Source organism: Amia ocellicauda, unplaced genomic scaffold (assembly GCF_036373705.1).
Source record: "Amia ocellicauda isolate fAmiCal2 unplaced genomic scaffold, fAmiCal2.hap1 HAP1_SCAFFOLD_46, whole genome shotgun sequence".
In the NCBI taxonomy this organism is placed as follows: domain Eukaryota; kingdom Metazoa; phylum Chordata; class Actinopteri; order Amiiformes; family Amiidae; genus Amia; species Amia ocellicauda.
Window position 1 is genome coordinate 623,452 of NW_027102982.1, and position 14,235 is coordinate 637,686.

Here is a 14,235-nt window from a genome sequence, read left to right on the forward strand (position 1 = left end):
AACATTGTTACCAGTCATAATGATCTGCGCTTCATGGACAGGCCATCCACCTTTTGGAGGTTTGTTCGTGTCTCTCCACTCTGCTCTGAAGTTTCGAGTCGTCTCTTCGTCATCATCAGCAATGCTGAATAAATCAAAATTGCGAAAGCAAGCAGTGGGAATCACGCTGTAAGAGTCTTTGTCGACCCCGCTTTCCCACTTCACCAACGCGTGCATCACCGCCATACTACCTTCACCTTCTCGTCCGTTTTTTCTGCGCCTTTTTCCCCCGACAAGTCACGGCACAAAAAACAGTCCCGCTCTGCATTCTGGTACTTGGCGTTCTTAATAACACCAACAGGGTGTAATCGCATAGACCACTCGAGTATAAAGTACTACATATCCCATCAGTTACAGTTTTTTTTCATCTTCTGAAACTGCAATTTAGCACTTTCAACTGTTTCTTAGTGATTCCTAGAATTACTAACCGGTATTGTAGTCAATGTGTTTATAACCTTTTTTGTTTAACGATTTGTGTGTTATCCTATGGGATCCCATGGTCTTTGATTTGGTCACGGAAGTGATTTGTCTTTGATTTGTTGATCTAGAGTTGAATTTTAATTAGTTTTTCCCTTTTGTATAATTAGTGTAGTGCTACATTTAGTCTTTGTTTTTAAATAAATTTGACAATTTATATCTTTGGAATTGGTGTCTGCGTCCAATTATTACAGAAATTGAGTTCTACAAGACTCCAGGATTCGTGATAAGGTGATACTATGAATTCACTTCTTTAATTGAAATGTATAAGTGTACCTTACGCTACATATATGTATGTATGTATGTATGTATGTCCAATTGCTTTGACAATACAAATGAATTGAATTGAGAGGGAGAGAGAGAGAGAGAGAGAGAGACAGACAGACAGACTGACAAACAGAAAAACAGACAGACACAGACACACACACACACAGAGCCAGCCAGCCAGCCAGCTCAGCGATGACATCACGAGCCTCTCTCAGCTGACTGCTATGACATCACAGAGCACGTACATTCCGTTGCTTGCCGTCTGTCAACCACTCAGTCACTGCCAGCCAGACTGGCTGGCTGGCTGGATGGGGGGGCTGCTTGCTGCTGCTGCGTACCTTAGCAAGCTTATTTGCTTGACCGGCCTTCCTACTCCTCTGCCCACATGACCACCTATGCCCGATCTGCTGTTCACCTGGATCACAGCTCCGCCCCAACAAGTCAGAGCCCCCCAAGAATGGTACAAACTCACCCACGATCCCCTCCACGGAAAGCTTTAGCAAAAGGCAAAAGCGTTATACGTAATGAAGAGGAACCCGAGTCCAAGACGCATCCGACCAGCCATACATATTTGTGTGTATTAAAGATCACATTTTCTTACATTTAGTTTTTCTGTACTTTATTACATCTTATTGTGATTTATAAAAGTATTGTTTCTTTTCCATATGTATGTATGTATGTGTGTGTGTGTGTGTGTGTGTGTGTGTGTGTCTGTCTCTGTGTGAAAGTTAGTGTGTGTGTCTCTACGTGTGTGCCTGTCTCTGTGTGAAAGTGTGTGTGTGTGTGTGTGTGTGTGTGTGTGTGTATATGTCTCTCTGTGAAAGTGTGTGTGGGTGTGACAGTGTGTGTGAGTGTCTGTCTGTCTGTCTGTCATGTAACTCGCACATCTGTGAGGGCACCATTTTTGCAGAAGAGATGTACACATTTTGGAGCAACATATGCTGCCATCCAGACATCATCTTTTCCAGTGACGTCCCTGCATTTTCAAACAGATCACATTTTATTACACTTTGTTTATCTGTACTTTATTACATCTTATTGTGATTTATACTTGTAATGTTTCTTTTCCATATATATGTATGTACAGTGGGGGAAAAAAGTAATTGATCCCCTGCTGATTTTGTACGTTTGCCCACTGACAAAGAAATGATCAGTCTATAATTTTAATGGTAGGTGTATTTTAGCAGTGAGAGACAGAATAACAACAAGAAAATCCAGAAAAATGCATTTCAAAAAAGTTATAAATTGATTTGCATGTTAATTAGGGAAATAAGTATTTGACCCATTTTCAATGCCCTGGCTTAGGGAAGGAGGTTCTCACCCATGATTTGACGGTACATGGCCCCGTCCATCGTCCCTTTGATGCGGTGCAGTTGTCCTGTCCCCTTAGCAGAAAAACAGCCCCAAAGCATAATGTTTCCACCTCCATGTTTGATGGTGGGAATGGTGTTCTTGGGGTCATTCCTCCTCCTCCAAACACGGCGAGTTGAGTTGATGGCAAAGAGCTTGATTTTGGTCTCATCTGAGACCACTTTCACCCAGTTCTCCTCTGAATCATTCAGATGTTCATTGGCAAACTTCAGACAGGTCTGTACATGTGCTTTCTTGAGCAGGGGGACCTTGCGGGCGCTGCAGGATTTCAGTCCTTCACGGCATAGTGTGTTACCAATTGTTTTCTTGGTGACTATGGTCCCAGCTACCTTGAGATCATTAACAAGATCCTCCCATGTAGTTCTGGGCTGATTCCTCACCGTTCTCATGATCATTGAAACTCCACGAGGTGAGATCTTGCATGGAGCCCCAGACTGAGGGAGACTGACAGTTATTTTGTGTTTCTTCCATTTGCGAATAATCGCACCAACTGTTGTCACCCTCTCACCAAGCTGCTTGGTGATGGTCTTGTAGCCCATTCCAGCCTTGTGTAGGTCTACAATCTTGTCCCTGACATCCTTGGACAGCTCTTTGGCCATGGTGGAGAGTTTGGAATCTGATTGATTGATTGCTTCTGTGGACAGGTGTCTTTTATACAGGTAACGAGCTGAGATTAGGAGCACTCCCTTTAAGAGAGTGCTCCTAATCTCAGCTCGTTACCTGTATGAAAGACACCTGGGAGCCAGAAATCTTGCTGATTGATAGGGGATCAAATACTTATTTCCCTCATTAACATGCAAATCAATTTATAACTTTTTTGAAATGCGTTTTTCTGGATTTTCTTGTTGTTATTCTGTCTCTCACTGCTAAAATACACCTACCATTAAAATTATAGACTGATCATTTCTTTGTCAGTGGGCAAATGTACAAAATCAGCAGGGGATCAAATACTTTTTTCCCTCACTGTATGTATGTATGTATGTATGTATGTAAGTGTGTGTGTGTCTGTCTCTGTGTGAAAGTGTGTGTGTGTGTCTGTCTGTGAAAGTGATTGTGTGTGAAAGTGTGTGTGTCTGTCTGTCTGTCTGTGAAAGTGTGTGTGTGTGTGTGTGTGTGTGTGCGTGTGTCTGTCTGTCTGTGAAAGTGTGTGTTTGTGTGTGTATGGGTGTGACAGTGTGTATGAGTGTCTGTCATGTAACTCGCACATCTGTGAGGGCACCATTTTTGCAGAAAGAGATGTACACATTTTGGAGCAACATATGCTGCCATCCAGACATCGTCTTTTCCAGGGACGTACCTGCATTTTTCAGCAGGATAACGCCAAACCACATTCTGCCCAGATTTCAAGCGCATGGTTGCATAGGCAGAGAGTGCGGGTGCTAGCATGGCCTGCCTGCAGTCCTGACCTGTCTCCGAATTGAGAATGTGTGGCGCACTATGAAGTGCAAATTAAGACAACGAAGGCCCTGTGCAGTTGCGCAGCTGAGGAAATGCATAATGGATGAATGGGGGAAAATCCCGTTTGCTAAACTTAACCAAGTGGTGTCTTCAGTGCCCAAGTGCTTAATAAGTGTTATTAAAAGAAAAGGTGATGTTACATAGTGGTAAACAGTCGACTGTCCCAACTTTCTTGGTTTCTTTTCACTGCTAATGAGATGCTGTAGAGTGAGTTAGTTATATTGCTTTCAGGAGCTCTAATCGTATTGATGAGTTCATGCAGCATTTGTAATTGAATTTCAAAAATAAATCTTTGCTGTCTGGCCTGTGTGTATGAGATGTACTCTGTCAATCTTTGGCTAACAACTGAAACATTGGTAGAACAGAAATGGCAACATAAAAAAGAAAAGTACATTTTAAAAGAGCACATTAAATAGGATGAATATACAGTTTTTTACAATCACTTTGTCACTCATTTCAGAACCTTGATGTCATTTTTCAAAACTAGACACAAAACTCAAAACGGTCATCACTTGTAACACAGGCTGTCCAATGTTCAAAACATTGCATTGTGCATTCATATCTTTAAAGAAACCTAGCACTTGCAGACTTGTTGGTTCAAATAACTCATTTATCATGAAATACCATAGTAACATAGTAACACAGAAGATACCGATAGTTTCACTGTGTAGTTGTTCGTACAATCATTAAATATTGTAGTACAAAATATGTGATACATGTTTCATTATGGTACTACACATAAATACATCACTGTAAAAGGACTAGTAGAGAGAATACTACAGACACAGTGGAATCATTGAACAAAATCTGAAATGTATTGATGCAATACAATCAAATCACACCATAGGTTTCTTTGAATCCATGCAACAATAATTAGCTACAAAAACGAACAAAACTACAGTAAAATGTCAACTGCAGTGTTCCTCACCTGGCTTAGTGTAAAAAGCAAAACAAAGGATTGATTACTGTACTTCTAAATTTCCATCAGCCCTGTGTTCAGGTTCAGGTTCTCACAACCATTTTTCACAAGAGGCATCTTGAAACTGAACATACCTGAACATACTCAGTCATCAGCTGCTTCACTCTGTCTGCATTTCTTCAAAAGGCACACTATACTCTGTGCTACACATTGGTATGCAGTATACAGTCATTTGACAATTGAGAGTAGCCTAATGTTTAGTGCATGCTGAAGACTTGCCGCTTCTCAGTACGGACATTTCTGATGATTGAGGCCACAGTTGATCCTGAGTTGATTCTGAGGTTTGATTGAATCATTGTAGCTGCCTCAGTCATGGTCATGCCATGATTTACAACATGTTCTACAACTATTTCTCGGATTTCACTGGACACTATTTGCTGTTGCTGCCGCTGTCTGGTCCGTGGCCTTGTCCTCTACCACGTTCCCCCAACACCTCTCAAATGAGGCCCATGGCTGCCTCTCTGGTGAGGCCTAAGCCCTCCTCTATGACGAGGCCCACGACCACCTCTCAGAAGGGGTGCATGTCCCCTTCCATTCCTTTGACCTCCACGTCTTCCTCCTCCCACTGCTTGACCTCTATTGTGACCTGGATGACCTGCCGGCTCCATGTTATCACTGTGTTGCTCGGGTGGATAGCACTCATTTCACTCGATACTCGTACCACAATGTGAAATCAATCATCAATAACCAGTTGGCAGTATTGGAAAAGCAATTACAAGGGCCTGCATACATACAGTAATGTCAAATCTGATGTGGAAGAACAATCATCTTCAACCAGGTTGGAGCGTTAGTTGCAATGCCTTTAATACACGCAGCGTGGAGAGGAACAGTGATTCAAGAAGATCCCAAAGTCGCTCTGCCTTCATTTTAACAGTCAGAGCTTTTATACACAAAAATCAAAGAGCTGGTTATAATCAAGTCATTACTATGTTATCTTAAAAGTTAGCTAAGCAGAATTTATATCATTATAGGACAGAGTTCATAGATCAACACATGGATTAGGGAGCAGGCACTTCAATCATACTGTTTGACATTGTCTCCAAGATTCTCATCGTAAATAACAAGCAGAAATCAAACTACCTTCTGGCCTGACCTTCTAGCTTGACCTTATCTTTCTTAAGTATACAAGAGAGAAAAACAGGTATTAGAGAAAGAATTTCTAACTTTCCTTCCACACTGAAAACATGGTGTGGAAAAGTGCTACATGATGATGAATGATGATGAAATATTACATCCATAGATAATGTAGTCCAACTGGTTCATGCTCCTCGGTTATTGGTGTCAATGGATCTCATTATCCTGAAACTTTCATGATCGAAACATGGAATACTGTTCGTCAGTTTCCATAAAACTATGAATTAAGAGTAATGCAACAGTCACTTATCATTTTGAGCAGCTGTATCAATTGATAGTTAGATCTTTGTAATGAAATGAATAGACAGTGATCTCAGATGTAATGTGTGAATTGCATTTTGAAATGGTAATACTTTGACGTTAAGTTGTATCATTTTAGTTCAATGAACAAATGATCTGAGGTTGATGTGTATTGTATCCAAGCAATTGAAAAATGTGCATTTTGATCATCGGGTGTGAGTTTAGTGTCTAGAGTTTTGAAAAATGACATCAAGGTTCTGAAATGAGTGCCAAAGTGATTGTAAAAAAGTGTAATATCAGGGGACAGTGGCTATTACTGATCTGGCCTTCCGTGGCCTCTGTATTAATGTAACAGGTCACATTGTATGTGTACACTGATACTTGATAGTATAATATAGTACAAGTAAAAAACATACATAGGTATCATAGAAGTATTTTGCAGAAATGATTAAGGATAGTTATCAAAATGGAGAGGAAATGCTAAATCCAGTCTCCCCAGGCTGAGCTTCTATTGCTACACCTGCTAAGTGGCTGCTGGCCCCACTATATGGATAGAGCCACACCAAGTACAAGAGTCTCCCCATTGCTATTTATATCTCCCTATCCAGTCTTCTATACGTGTCAGGTATACAAGTGTGTGTGTGTGTGTGTGTGTGTGTGTCTGTCTGTCTGTCTGTGAAAGTGTGTGTGTGTGTGTGTGTGAAAGTGTGTGTGAGTGTCTGTCTGTCTGTCTGTCATGTAACTTGCACATCTGTTAGGGCACCATTAATGCAGAGATGTACACATATTGTTTATTTTCCATATATATGTATGTATGTATGTATGCATGTCCAATTGCTTTGACAATACAAATGCACTGAATTGAGACAGAGAGAGAGAGAGAGAGAGAGAGAGAGAGAGAGAGAGGTGCTAAGGCACATTTGTAACATAAATTAGGGAACATTTGAAACATGCTTAGGGAACATTCATAAGAACATAAGAACATAAGAAAGTTTACAAACGAGAGGAGGCCATTCGACCCATCATGCTCGTTTGGTGTCCATTAATATCTAAGTGATCCATGGATCCTATCCAGTCTATTTTTAAATGTTCCCAAACTTTCAGCTTCTACCACTTTCCATCTTGAATGCCTTGAAGCCCAATTTCCATTTGTTGTCCCCTGGTGCGTGTGTCCCTGCTGATCTGGAAAAGCTCCTCTAGTTTGAGGAACCTTTCATGATTTTGAAGACTTGGATCAAGTCCCCACGTAATCTCCTCTGTTCCAGGGTGAAAAGGTTCAGTTCCCTCAGTCTCTCCGAGTAGGACTTTCCCTTCAGACCTGGAATAAGTCTGGTTGCTCTCCTCTGAACTGTCTCTAAAGCAGCAATATCCTTCTTGAAGTGTGGTGCCCAGAACTGTACACAGTATTCCAGATGAGGTCTAGCGCATTGTACAGTCTTAACATTACTTCCCTTGTTTTAAATTCTACACTTTTGACGATATACCCTAGCATTCTGTATGCCTTTTGTATTGCTTCCCCACATTGTTTGGATGGAGAAAGTGAATCCACATAGATTCCTAGGTCTTTCTCATGCATTACTTCATCTATATCTGTACCTCCCATAGTGTAATTATAGTGGACATTTTTGTTTTACTGCATGTATTACCTTGCACTTGTCCACATTGAATTTCATTTGCCAGGTGTCAGCCCACAACTGAATTTATCTAAGTTCCTCTGAATAGCATGTGCTGCCAAGATTGTATCTGCTAAGCCACCTATTTTAGTATCATCTGCAAATTTGACAAGGTTGCTAAGTATCCCAGAGTCCAGATCATTAATATAGATTAGAAAAAGCAAAGGCCCTAGTACTGATCCCTGTGGAACTCCACTAACAACCTCACTCCAGTTAGAAGTGACTCCTCTAATCTGTTTCCTATACATCAACCAGTTCATAATCCATCTACTTACATGACCCTGAATGCCTACAGCTTCCAATTTGAGGATCAGTCTTTGGTGTGGAACCTTATCAAAAGCTTTTTGGAAATCTAAGTATATCATATCATATGCTTTCACGTGATCTACAGCTGCAGTTGCATGTTCAAAAAAATGTATTAAGTTAGTAAGACATGATCTGCCTCGTCTAAACCCATGTTGACTATCTCCAAGAATATGGTTTTCATTGAGATGCTCCTCTATTTTCTGTCTAATCATTTTTTCCAACATTTTACAGGTGATGCAGGTGAGACTGATTGGTCTGTAATTTCCTGGCTCAGTTTTGTCCCCTTTCTTGTGGATTGGTATGAAATTTGCTGTCTTCCAGTCAGTGGGAACATCCCCTGTTCTAAGTGTCATTTGAAATAATCGAGTTAACGGCCTATACATAATTTCCCTCATTTCTTTAAGTACTGTTTGAAATATCCCATCTGGCCCAGGTGATTTGTTTGATTTTAATTCTGCTAGTCCCTTTAGTACCTCCTCCTCATTTATCCTGATCTCTCTTAGGGTTTGACTGGATTGATTGTCAACCTGTGGCATGTCATCTGTTTTTTCTTTTGTAAAAACCTCTGTGAAATACTCATTTAGAATATTTGCCACATCTTGTTCGTTTTCCAAGATACCTCAATTTTTGCCCTTTATCTGTTTCACCTCCTCCTTAATTGACCGCTTGCTGTTGTAATTTTGAAAAAAGCTCATTGCATTGGTTGTAGCTCCAAGAGCTATGTTTCTTTCTATTTCCCTCTTTGCTTTCCTGATCCCTTTCTTAAGATCTCTTTGCAGCTCAACATATTCTATGTATTTTGTTTCATCACCATCCCTTTTGTATGTGCTATACAACATTTTCTTCCTCTTTATATTTTTTTGCATGCCTCTGGTTTGTATGTATGTATGTATTTATGTATGTATGTATGTATGTATGTATGTATGTGTGGAAGGAAAGTTAGAAATTCTTTTCTCACAACTGTTTTTCTCTCTTGTATACTTAAGAAAGATAAGGTCAAGCTAGAAGGTCAGGAGGCCATAAGGTATTTTGATTTCTCTTTGTTATTTACAATGAGAACCTTGGAGACAATGTCAAACAGAATGACCTACGTGCCTGTTCCCTAATACCATGTATAGACCTATGAACTCTGTTCGATAATGATATATGTTCTGCTTAGTTAGCCTTTAAGATAACATAGTAATGACTTTCTAGCATGTATGTATGTATGTATATATATATATATATATATATATATATGTATGAATGTATGTATGTCCAATTGCTTTTGACAATACAAATGAATTGAGAGGGAGAGAGAGAGAGAGAGAGACAGACAGACAGACAGACTGACAAACAGAAAAACAGACACACACACAAACACACACACACACAGAGCCAGCCAGCCCGCCAGCCAGCCAGTCAGCCAGCCAGCTCAGCGATGACATCACGAGCCTCTCTCAGCTGACTGCTATGACATCACAGAGCACGTACATTCCGTTGCTTGCCGTCTGTCAACCACTCAGTCACTGCCAGCCAGACTGGCTGGCTGGCTGGATGTGGGGGCTGCTTGCTGCTGCTGCGTACCTTAGCAAGCTTATTTGCTTGACCGGCCTTCCTACTCCTCTGCCCACATGCCCACCTATGCCTCTACTCCAAGATACTTATACAATAGAAAAACTATGGTAATAATAATATAGCCCAAGACAAAAAATATTAATCTTTCTAGACTGTATTAAAGTTCAGCACTTCGGAAAAATAGAATTATTTTGTATTTCAATAAAACAAAAATTATTACTGGTATCCACACACCCAACCAATGTAAATGTCACGGACGGTGTTAATTAGCTCCTTAATCACCATTACTTATTATATTTATATTTCACTTCACTTTATGCAATATGGCTTGTGTATTTTGTTTGGTTCTATATTGCCATTATTTTGTGTGTTGATTATCTTTCACTTTATTGTTTAATTTGTTATTCACTTAGTATTATTTTGATTGTTTGCACGCGTGCCTTATTATTTTTGTTTCTTCTTTCTTTCACAACTCACCTGGGTCCACCTGCACTCTTCACACGCGTCCCCACTTAATCACCCTGCCCTGGGAGAGGAGAGGATTATCTGCTGTAGTCCACTTTCCAATGTGGGAGGTCTCTGCGGCTCATATCTCATTCAATTATTTATTCATTTATCCTACATCAAGTTTATTTATTTTCCCACGTTTCATTCAATCACCATCAGAAGCTCTCTGTGCTAAAAGTGGCAGCACATTTGTCTCACACACATCAAACTCACCTTTTCCTGCTTCCCAAGCCTTATCAACTTACTCAGACCCTCGTCAACTTACTCAAACCCTCTTCAACTTTGGTTAACATTGCTCTGCATTCTAACAGCTATTCTTTCTCCTATTCTTAATTTCTTACAAGAAATGTATTCAGGTTTTTTTATCAATATGTTTTATTTATATTTATACAGATGTCACTCCATTATTCGTTTATTGAAGTCATATATGTACCTAACAAAATATTAGCCAATAGGCCATTGATCTCAATAATGATTCCCATAATCCTAGGACACCTTCTCTTTTACTCTCCCTTTCCATTCTTACTTTTCTCCTGTAAAGCATTTTATATTACTTGAGCTTACTTATTCTATAGTTGTAATCTTATACTTCTGCGGTATCTTACCCTTTTCCTACATCACTCATCTTAAAACCATGGTCTACTTTGACTTTCATTTCAGGTATTATATGCTAGGCACCAATAACCAAACATTTTCTGAAAGACTGTAACATGTCACCAGACTGTTTACATTCTCCTGCTTTCACAGGCTGTCAGGGCTGCACCAGGCTCTCTTCTAGCCTTTCGTTTCCTTGAATTTGACTTTTGACAGAGCTTGTCCATAACATGATGTTTAACAAACAAATTCTGGTTCTTCTTGTGGAGACACCATGACTATTTATGTATTACTATTATTATCCATCTGTTTATTCAATGTATATTTTGGATTACTTTTCTTATAATAGTCTTTCTTTCTGATTTCTGATGCTTGAGGCACTCTGTATAGAGCCAAAGATCCTCATGAATATGATAAATCTGTTGTTACATTTTTAAATATAATTCTAAAATGATTGCCAAAACATAGACATTTACCTTATATCACCTTCAAACTATACATATACATAAACACACAAAGCACATACACATTGATATCTAAAGATAATTCAGATATCCGATCTGTGGCATGTTTTATTGACCCTGCAGTGTCTCAAACAGCCCTTATAACTTATTATTTAAGCTTATGATTATTTAGAATAAAATGTCAAATAATCCCACTCGATTATTTCATTATTTCACTATCTCAGTTTTCTTGATCCATTGTGAAAAAGTTCTGTTATTTCCTCCTCATCTGTAGAGGCTACATTAGCCCACTCCCCGGTCTGATATTCTCGTAGTAACTGTATCCAAATGTTGGGCGGACATTTAGCCTTCACGATGATGTGTACATCGTGCGGGTGAAGGAGGTGAATAACCATCTTTTCATCTAGAATATCCCAAAAAGTTGTGTTACCCTGGTTTGGTTTTAATTTTGGGAGGGACGCCCATATCATTTATTTTTCTCCTGGGGAGAAGGGGACATGGGTTTTAGTCGTATAGACTATTGATTGACCTTCCTCTTTACTCTGTCTAGTTTTGACTTGCATGGGTGCAGCTGGGACCGTTTTCAGAGCGGTCAGATCTGGATACAATGTATTATTATAACCAAAATCAGTGATTGATTTATATTCCGGATTATATGGGGGAGGAGCGCTAGCAAAACCTCCTTTTTCATATTCCCATGCTTTGCGATCTAAATCATCCCAATCGGGCCTGTCGTCCTTGGAGTGATCTGTGTCGCGACGCGCTCCTAACACGGCAGCACATCGCGCACCTACACCTTCACCTTTTCTGACCACTTTTCTTGCCCTTCTAATTTGCCTTGTAGTTCTATTAATTCTATCGTATTTTTCACAACTTCTTCTCTCAATTCACATTACTGTTTATGATGATCTTCCATTTCTGTTATTTTCTTTTCTTGATTCTCACCAACCTGACACAATATCACAATTCCTTTCTCTGTCTTATCTGGTTGTTGTTGCTTCCACCAGTCCCGGTGCTCCTTCGGAGACCAGACTTTCTCCCAACTTCCTTCCAACATTTTCTTCTCTACATTCTGTTTTTTTATTTCTCAAAAAACCAATAATGCTGGTGTCACTCACTGTGACGATTTATCTGAAATATTACATTATTATATATTATATTATGTATATATATTATAATAAAAACAAACACTCCAGTAAGGTACGGACACCCGTACATGACACTGGCTAAGGTAAGGGAACCCATAAACAACCATAAGCACCCCCGGACCTAGGACAGCCTGTAACTTGCTAACTTGCTAACTGTTTTGTTTGCTTCTCATCGTTTGCTGCTAGTTGCATGCCAAACGAGTTCGTTCTGTCCAAAATATAAGCTTTTTTTCTTCTAATAAACTCAATAAAAATACAGTGCACTAGCAACTATTTCCCTTTCAAAAGTTGTAGTCCCGTTTCAGTTAAAACAAAATGTGTTCTTCAAACAAAGAAAATACTTGTGTTTCTTTTCCCTCTTTACCTGCTCTTATCACAAAGCTTCTCAACACAATCTCAGGTGCAGGTGCACTCTGCGCTATCCTTTGCCCGAGCTTTGTCCAGGAAAACTCACTGTAGCCATCTTAGTTCAACACGGGCTCTCCTTACCTGCGAGTCACACGGGTCCAGTTCACTTTGCAAGTGAACAGTCTCTTCTCAGAAACAATAAGGAAACTTGGAAAGAAACACAATCCCAGGTCGGTGTTAAAAAAAAGTTCTTTGTTTTCATATTAAAAGAAAACATTTGTATTTTCTCTGCACACTTCACAGCTCCAATTAGCACACTCAACTAATCCCTGCCCCCCTCAGAACCGTCACTAAAGAAAGGTACTCACAGTCATTTTAAATATGACATCCTGTAGTGCTTGTTTTCAAAATATGATCTTATTATCACTTGAACCAAATAAATCCTTTGACCCACTAATACCAAATTACAGTTAGGGGGGCCACAGATGTGATTTGAAAATACGATCTTCCATGTCTTTCTGTTGTGTTTTGACCTGGGGATCTGTAATTGTCCAAGTGGCTACTGCACATGTACTTATTTAATATTAAATGTGTTATTTAATTAGGCTTGGTTCTGGTGAGCATGTACAAGACGTCAGCTTTTTAAATAACTGTGTGTATTGGATCATACACATTTTAGAAATACTCTCTCAAACTTCCCGCATTGGTACCTCACCAGGGAGGTAGAAAACAGCAATAGCATTGAAAAAGTGTGATTGTAGTTCTGCTCTTCTGCAATATATTTCTACAATATCTTTAACATCTTCTTTAACATTGTTTTAAAGGCTGGGACCAATATGGTGGAATATCTCCAACACACGGACATTGAGAGACTCGACCCCTTTGTGCTGCTGCTCAGAGACCAACTCTCAGTTGTCTCTGAGTAGGCTATGGATCAACTTCCTTTCCTAATATGAAGGAGACCATGGATACAAAACCTATGAAAAACAGGTGATTATTGTTATTCTTCTCATTATAAACTACTTAATACATCTCTCCCATAAAGTACAACAGGATAGTGGTGACGTCATTCAGGATTGGATTGCCATTGGTCAAAAGCCCTCTGAGAGAAATTGTGTGGCGACACTCCACACTCTTAGAAGAAATTGTTCTGCACAGAACCATAAAGGGTTCCTCGAGTAATCGCTCTGGTGGATCCCTTTATGGTTCTATGTAGAACCCCTTCAAAGGGGTTACATGAAGAACCCCCAAACATAGCGTTCTACACAGAACCATTCGTTTTAAAATGTTATATATAGAACCCATTCAAAAGGGGGACACGTGCTATACCTGAATTTGTTTTCCAAATACAATCTTTAAAAAATGTATGAGTTCATATATACAAACACACATACACAACGTAGAAATCGCACTACTAGTGAAGTAACTTCATTTACATTATATGCCACAACTCCTCAATTTGGAACGCAAAAACAAGACATCTGATGTAAAAGTGTAAACTAGTTACGAACAGCACTTTTGATTTTTATCTTCAATTCAGGGGCTACTTATTCGAACAGTAAACTGTATTCTCTCTTCAGAGTGACTGGAATGTTTTTGCCTACATTCAACTTAAATATGAAAGTTTCCAAAAACGGCATAGTTTTCTTTAAGGCTATTCAATGCCAAACACA

The 14,235-nt window shown here is 39.5% G+C and overlaps 1 non-coding gene across 1 annotated transcript; it reads right to left on the bottom strand.

Moving 5' to 3' along the window:
- Positions 1-1,212: 1,212 nt before the first annotated feature.
- Positions 1,213-1,327, bottom strand: LOC136736106 (U5 spliceosomal RNA). Its single transcript, XR_010811545.1, has one exon. It is a non-coding gene; the product is annotated as a U5 spliceosomal RNA (small nuclear RNA).
- Between the last annotated feature and the right edge of the window lie 12,908 nt (positions 1,328-14,235).